The sequence below is a fragment of the Lycium ferocissimum genome, unplaced genomic scaffold (genome assembly GCF_029784015.1).
Source record: "Lycium ferocissimum isolate CSIRO_LF1 unplaced genomic scaffold, AGI_CSIRO_Lferr_CH_V1 ctg9848, whole genome shotgun sequence".
NCBI classification, from domain to species: domain Eukaryota; kingdom Viridiplantae; phylum Streptophyta; class Magnoliopsida; order Solanales; family Solanaceae; genus Lycium; species Lycium ferocissimum.
The window spans coordinates 7,610-15,765 of record NW_026727917.1 but is presented as its reverse complement, the minus strand read 5'-3'; the positions used below and the strand labels follow the sequence as shown (position 1 = coordinate 15,765).

At 45.0% G+C, this 8,156-nt stretch overlaps 1 long non-coding RNA gene across 1 annotated transcript; it reads right to left on the bottom strand.

The window, feature by feature from the left end:
• Nucleotides 1-829: 829 nt before the first annotated feature.
• Nucleotides 830-3,394, bottom strand: LOC132046213 (uncharacterized). Its single transcript, XR_009412645.1, has 2 exons — nt 3,325-3,394; nt 830-1,712 (listed from the first exon to the last, which is right to left on the bottom strand). It is a non-coding gene; the product is annotated as an uncharacterized LOC132046213 (long non-coding RNA).
• Nucleotides 3,395-8,156: the final 4,762 nt, after the last annotated feature.

Genomic DNA, 8,156 nt, shown 5'->3' with positions numbered 1-8,156 from the left:
CAAAGAGGAGTTCTACACTTTCTCCCATATAATGCTTCATAAGGAGGCATGCCAATGCTTGATTGGTAGCTATTATTGTAAGCAAATTCTATCAAGGCTAGGTGTCTGTCCCAATTACCCTTAAATTCCATAATGCAAGCTCGAAGCATATCTTTCAAGATTTGAATTACCCTCTCGGACTGGCCGTCTGTCTGAGGATGGAAAGAAGTAATAAAGTTCAACCTAGTGCCCAAAGCTTCTTGCAAGCTACCTCGAGCATACCTATCCAATCGAATCACATACAAATAGCATATACGGCCATAAATACTATATGCCGTCTCAATCTATATCAAATCACATTGTAAACACATTTTAGCATAATATATATATATATATATATATATCAAAAGCCGACAAGGCTATCAAATGGCACAATGGCCCCAAAACATATACAAAGTGCACGCCGACAAGGCGCCATAGCTAATAAAATCGTACAAACACATCTGAACGGAAGTAGGCACACACACCCACAAATACGTCTACAGACCTCTAAACGGACCAACAAAAACATAGGGCGGGACAGGGCCCCGCCGTACCCCTGAGCAAATATATATATATATACATATCGAACAAAATATATATACCAAAAGTGTATGCTCCGAAATGAGAAGAGCACTCCAAACGGCAGAAGAGGGTGTCCTAGACTGGTGGATCACCAAACTGTGCGTCTGTACTGCGGCATGAAACGCAGCCCCCGAAGAAAGGGGGTCGATTTAAATATGTACTAAGTATGCAAAGCAGAAGATACAGAAACAAATCTGAGACATAGACAAAATAGTGGTACAGAAAGTAAGTACAAATCCACTATATCAAAATGTTTAATTTTCAAAAATATAAGTCATGCATAGGGTACAGAAGAATATGGTCGCCCGCCCGTCAATGGCGCCATAACACAGCATAACACCAGAAAGTTTCAAATCTCCATATTCCCGTCTCATACCATAACACAGCATAACGCCATACACACCATAACATCATATATAAGTGGAACCCGACCCTCTTTGACGAGTAGCTCGGTGAACCATAAACACAGCATAACTCCGGAGTATATCAAAGTGCGCACGACAACAGAACCGGCCCGGGACTCGGCGAAAGAGATAACAGAATGCACGAGTAGAGTCGTGAGTAGTCATATGCATAAAATCATTATCATGAACTCAAACATAAGTAAAATGGTCATACTTGAAAATCGAATCATAGTCATAACAAATTCTTTCCAAAGTTCTCCGAATTACATAAAAGAAAGTCGCGGGACCCACGAACGGGTATTGACCCAAGTCGGGCCCGCCTATTGAAAGCATACTCATTATACATCATGAAACTCCTATAAATTTTTTTGGAGCAATCCGAGCTTTTATGCGAAAGATATGGCATTCAGAGATTACGAAATTCTTTAAAGTGAACCCTTTCTATGCAAAGTTCGGAAAGCGATTATTTCAAAGACATAATGGTTCATATTTCATCAATCATGCATAAGAGTGCCAAGCAATATATATATAAGGATCGTAGCATGCTCGGATTTCGAATCTTAGAATTTTCCTTAAGGCTTATAATCCAGCCTATTGAAAACTAAGGCATGCTAAAAGAAGGAAGGTTGCTTTACATACCTCGCACGCACCCCAAGATAGCCAATCTAAAGTCAATCCCAATCTACGCCTCGGGCTCCCCAAGGTCTACAAATACGCCAACGAATACCAAACATTAGCTAAGGGCACTTAAGCCATTCATTCCAACTATTTATTAACTTCTACAGAAAATTCGGCAAAGATTTCCCCCGTAAATAGGCCATCCCGAGAATTTAACTCGCTCAAAATCAACAACAACAACCACAATAACTAACCTAGCAACATCGATCATCAATTCGAAAAGGCAAAATAACAATAGTAACTCTCTTTTACATCATTTAAAAACTTTGCAAATATTCGTTTCGACGGCTTACATTCAAGCCACAATATAGCTCATACATTCAATTACCAACCCAACTCTTTACCAACAATATTCAAAGACATTCTAAATAATTCACATAACATTCCCAACGATCCAATAATTTTTCCCACTTTGGCCGAAAACAGTCCCCCCAAAACCGTGAGCGACCTATGCCACACTTCTCAATTTCAATTCATGATTTGTATCAACAATCCACAATATAACGATACAATTCTCATAAATATACACATTTCCTCAAACACACAATAAGCCTCAAATCAGCCCACACAATCTCAACATCAACCTTAAGTCATTAAATGCTCATTTCCAAACTAGAATTCATAACAATAACAACTAACATACTAAGCGATATTAATGCAATCTTCGGCATACATTGGGAGCTATATACAAACACATACCCACATATATACATATATCGATGATTCTTAGCCCTCCTACATCCTACAACAATTTAGCATGATACAAGAATTAATTCATCAACTCCATTTTCAACACCCATTTACACGGCTAGCTCCTCGAGCACACAACCCACTTTCAACATACAATATTTCATGATTTTTATCCGTATTAACATACTACAATATGCATACAACATTAATAACTCATAAAACAAGAGAGATTCTCACCTTTCCTCTTCAACTCCACAATGGATTAGGGTTTGCAATTGGACACCATGAATGGTTAGATGATCCAAACAATACTTCCACGCTACTTAGGGACCTCAATATAGTGGGTTTACACCAAGGAATTATTTTTGGGAAGGCTAAAAATGGGGGTTGGTTTTCTGGGTTTCTAGCCGAGAAAGAGAGAGAGAGAGAGGTTGAAGAGTTCTTCAACTCTTGATATTTTTTTTTTTGAAGTGTGGAAGTAGGAAAATGAGAAAATATGACTTGGTTTTCATCTTTTAAGTGTCCACAAATATCTCTTATTTGCCTTTGGCCCACACAATGTGTTGGACCATTTCCATATACACGGCCATAATGGCATTTTTTTGCACAACATTTCTAATTCCAATTTTATGAATTGTGGTCCCAATTTTCCTAAGTGTTCAATGCCAACAATTTCATATATAATCATATGTCTCAAAATAAAATCACAAGTCAAAAGTCCCGACTTCAATTCCCGGAATGGTCTTGGCCCAAAATTATCATAGTTAATCCGGGTTGCCCCAGCGCATAAAAATACGGGATCTAACATTATCCCCCCCTTAAGAACATTCGTCCTCGAATGTTGGATCAATCCTACGGGTCTTATGTAATACCCGGGGGAGTTTCTCTTATAGCCTTCACATACAAGTCATTCACAAATCAGCATAATCAAACAAAGAATTTAGGTTACCTGAAGGTACTGGAAATAGGTGAGGATACATTTTCTTCATCTGCTCCTCAGCCCCCCAGGTCATTTCTTCCGGTTATTATTCGCCACGACCTTAACGGAAGCCACCTCTTTATTCCGCAATTTTCTTACCTGACGATCCAATATGGCTATAGGTTGCTCTTCATAGGATAGCTCCTCTGTAACTTGCACATCACTTGTAGGAAAGATTCTGGAAGGATCACCAATACATTTACGAAGCATAGAAACATGAAATACCGGATGTACCGCTCCCAAATCAGCTGGTAGATCCAATTCATAGGCCACCTTGCCTATTGTACGAATAATTTGATAAGACCCAATATATCTCGGACTGAGCTTTCCTTTCTTGCCAAATCTCATAACCCCTTTCATAGGTGATACTTTCAGGAACACCCAATCGCCAATCTAAAACTCTAACGGTCGATGTCGTTTATCAGCATAAGATTTCTGTCGACTCTGGGCCGCTAATAATCGATCTCGAATCAGTTTCACTTTATCGACTGCCTGCTGGACCACATCTGGACCAATTAGCTGAATCTCACCCACGTCAAACCAACCAATCGGAGACCTGCATTTCCTGCCATACAAAGCCTCATAGGGTGCCATCTGAATACTGGAGTGGTAGCTGTTGTTATAGGCAAATTCAACAAGCGGCAAATGATCATCCCAGCTACCCCTGAAATCAATAACACAGGCACGCAACATATCTTCCAGAGTCTGAATAGTGCGCTCGGCCTGTCCGTCGGACTGAGGATGAAATGCGGTACTCAGACTCACCTGGGTCCCCAATCCCTCCTGAAATGATCTCCAGAATTTAGCTGTAAACTGGGCACCTCTGTCGGAGATAACAGACACTGGAACCCCGTGCAGTCTCACAATCTCCTTAATATATAACCTGGCATAATCTTCAGCGGTGTACGTAGTCCGAACTGGAAGAAAGTGGGCTGATTTTGTCAGCCGATCAACGATAACCCAAATGGAGTCGTACCTCCGTGGAGTGCGAGGCAAGCCTACAATGAAATCCATATTAATTATTTCCCACTTCCACGTCGGAATCTCCATCTCTTGCAACAACCCACCGGGTTTCTGATGCTCGATCTTCACTTGCTGGCAATTTGGGCACTGGGCAACGAACTCTGCTATGTCCTTTTTCATACCGTCCCACCAATACAGACACCTAAGATCATGATACATCTTCGTCGACCCTGGATGAACAGAATACCTGGCATAATGTGCCTCACCCATAACCTGTCGCCGCAGTCCCGCAACGTCAGGTACACATAATCTGCCCCTGAATAATAATACTCCATCGGATGAAATCTCAAACGGGGTCTCCTCTTTGTCACGGACTGAGTCTCTGTAATGCATCAGAACAGGATCCTCATACTGACGCCGCTTTATCTCACCCAGAATAGAGGACTCGGCCACTCCTCGAACAGAAATCCCAGCATCTCCAGAATCGGCTAAGCGAACCCCAAGACTGGCTAACTGATGTATATCGCGAACCATTTCTTTCTTGTCTGAAGGTGTACCCGCTAAACTGCCCATTGACTTACGGCTGAGGGCGTCTGCCACGACATTCGCTTTCCCCGGATGGTATAGAATATCAACATCATAATCTTTCAGCAACTCTAACCACCGCCTCTGCCGCAAATTCAGTTCTTTCTGTCTGAAAATATACTGGAGGCTCTTATGGTCCGTATAAATATCAACGTGGACCCCGTATAAGTAATGCCGCCAAATCTTCAAAGCATGAATCACCGCGGCTAACTCCAGGTCGTGAGTGGGATAATTCTTCTCGTGCGGTCTGAGCTGCCGGGAAGCATAGGCTATGACTCGACCGTGCTGCATCAACACACAACCCAAACCCATACCAGAGGCATCACAATAAACCACATACCCATCTGACCCTTCCGGAAGAGCTAACACTGGAGCTGTAATTAATCTTTCCTTCAACATCTGAAAACCGCGCTCACAGGCATCAGTCCACTGAAATTTCGCTGCCTTCTGAGTTAACTTTGTTAATGGCGCCGCAATAGAAGAAAAATTCTCCACGAATCTTCTGTAATATCCGGCCAACCCCAAAAAGCTGCGTACCTCAGTAGGTGTAGTAGGCCTAGGCCAATTCTGTACAGCTTCAATTTTCTGCGTATCAACCTGAATACCATCTGCTCCGACAATGTGCCCCAAGAATGCCACCGAAGTTAACCAGAATTCACATTTCGAAAATTTAGCATATAATTGCTGCTGCCGAAGAGTGCCAAGCACTGTTCTCAGATGATCCGAATGCTCCTCTGCTGATCGTGAATAAACCAATATATCATCAATAAACACAATCACGAACATATCAAGGAAAGGCCGAAATACCCGATTCATCAAATCCATGAATACCGCTGGAGCATTAGTCAGCCCGAAAGACATAACTTTGAATTCATAATGCCCGTACCGGGTCCTGAAAGCAGTCTTCGGAATATCTGCCTCTCGTACCCGTACCTGGTGATACCCCGAACGCAGATCTATCTTCGAGAAATATTTGGCACCCTGCAACTGATCAAACAAATCATCAATCCGGGGGAGGGGATATTTATTCTTTATGGTCGCCTTATTTAATTGCCTGTAGTCAATACACATCCGCAGTGACCCATCTTTCTTTCTCACAAATAATACCGGCGCTCCCCAGGGCGATGTACTGGGTCTGATGAAGCCTTTGTCTAATAAATCTTTCAACTGCTCCTTCAATTCTTTTAATTCCGCCGGTGCCATCCTATACGGAGGAATAGATATTGGCTGCGTATCTGGCAACAAATCAATAGCAAAGTCTATCTCTCGCTCAGGCGGAAGACCCGGAAGCTCATCTGGGAATACATCTGCGAATTCATTGACAACCGGAACTGACTGCAGAGTAGGTGTCTCGGCTGTAGTATCGTGTACACGGACCAAGTGATAAATATAACCCTTCTGAATCATCTTCTTAGCCTTGAGGTATGAAATAAACTTACCCCTCGGCGATGCTGTACTCCCGGACCACTCTATAACTGGTTCCCCTGGGAACTGGAAACGAACTACCTTCTTTTGGCAGTCGACATTAGCATAACAGGACGCTAACCAGTCCATGCCCATAATAACATCAAATTCAAGCATGTCTAACTCCACCAAATCAGCTTTAGTGCAACGATCATATATGCTAACAGAACAATCTCGATAAACCTGTCTGGCTATAATAGAATCCCCTACCGGTGTAGCTACCTCAAAAGGCTCTATCGGCTCAGATTCTATCCCAATTTCGTTAGCAACAAGTGGAGCGATATATGATAAAGTAGAACCAGGATCAATCAATGCATATACAGATCGGGAGAAAACCAGTAAGGTACCTGTAACAACATTTGGCGAAGCCTCCTGATCCTGGCGGCTAGCCAATGCATATATGCGGTTCGAAGGACCGCTAGAACCTGAAGCACTGCCACGGCCTCGACCGCGGCCCGCCTGTGCCGGCATACCTCGCCCCGCAGGGCGCATAACTGAGGGAGTAGAAGACGAACCCGCGGCTGATCCCGTCGGCTGAACTGCACTACCAGAACCACTTGCCATCGGACAATCACGCATAACATGGCCCTGACGGCCGCAAGAAAAGCAGGCTCCGGTAGCCCGATAGCACTCCCCTGGGTGCGATTTCCCGCAATAAGAACAATGGGGCCTGGGTGGTCTGGACTGGCTGGAACCTCTGGCTGTCTGGGAACCTGATGCTCTGGAACTCTGACCGGCCCCGAATGGTCCTGCACTGTCAAATCGTCTGCCGGCTGACTGTGTACCCCGGCCTGACGGAGGAAAATATCTGCCTGACGGCTGCTGTTGAGGCTGTACGCCTCTAAAATCTCCAGAATACCCGGCAGATCTGGCCCTCTTGGGCGGCCTCCTATCACGATCTCTGCTGGACTGGTCTGCTCGGTGGCGGTCCTCCATCCCCTGGGCATAAGCCTGTAATCGGGCGATGTCCATACCGGTCTGTGATGCCATCACCATGCAACTATCAATCAGGTAGCGGTCCAACCCTATCACATATCGGTGCATCCGGTCGTCCATATCCGTCACTATAGTAGGTGCATAACGAGCCAGCGAATCAAACTCCAGATTGTACTCACGAACACTCCGACCCCTCTGCCGTATCTGCAAGAATCTATCAACTCTCGCCCTCCGCAACTCCGGGGGCAAAAAGTGGCGGAGAAAAGCGGCCACAAACTCATCCCAAGTAGCTGGGGAAGCACTCTCACCCCTGGACAGCTCCCAGGACTCAAACCAATTTGCAGCAACATCTCGTAATCTGTGCGAGGCCAACTCAACGGACTCGGTCTCTGAAGCCCTGACCAGATCTAATGAACGCCGCATCCCCCGAATAAAGTCATGGGGGTCCTCCTCGGGCCTAGACCCGAAAAACTCTGGGGGACCACATGTCAGAAAGTCACGAACCCTCAGGCTATCACGCCTGTCATCATCATCATCACCTCTCAGCCCGCGTCTACGAGCCTGTCCCGCTACCAAAGTAGTCAATAACTGCACCGCCTCCCTCAACGTCCTATCCTCCGCCCCTGGCTGAGGAGCTGGAGGCGCGGCCGCTGGAGCCTCTGGAGCTAATGGTGTAGCCGCCCCCCGACCCCTAGTGGCAGCGACTGGTGCTCCAGACTCCTCTGATGATGAAGACGTAGTAGAGTCTGTTGGCCGGGACGCAATATCACGCATCATCTGAGCAAGGGTCCGAGTACCCTTTCGAGCCCGACTCGTCTCTCCGGCCGCTACTGACTTGCCCTTCTGGGCAGCTG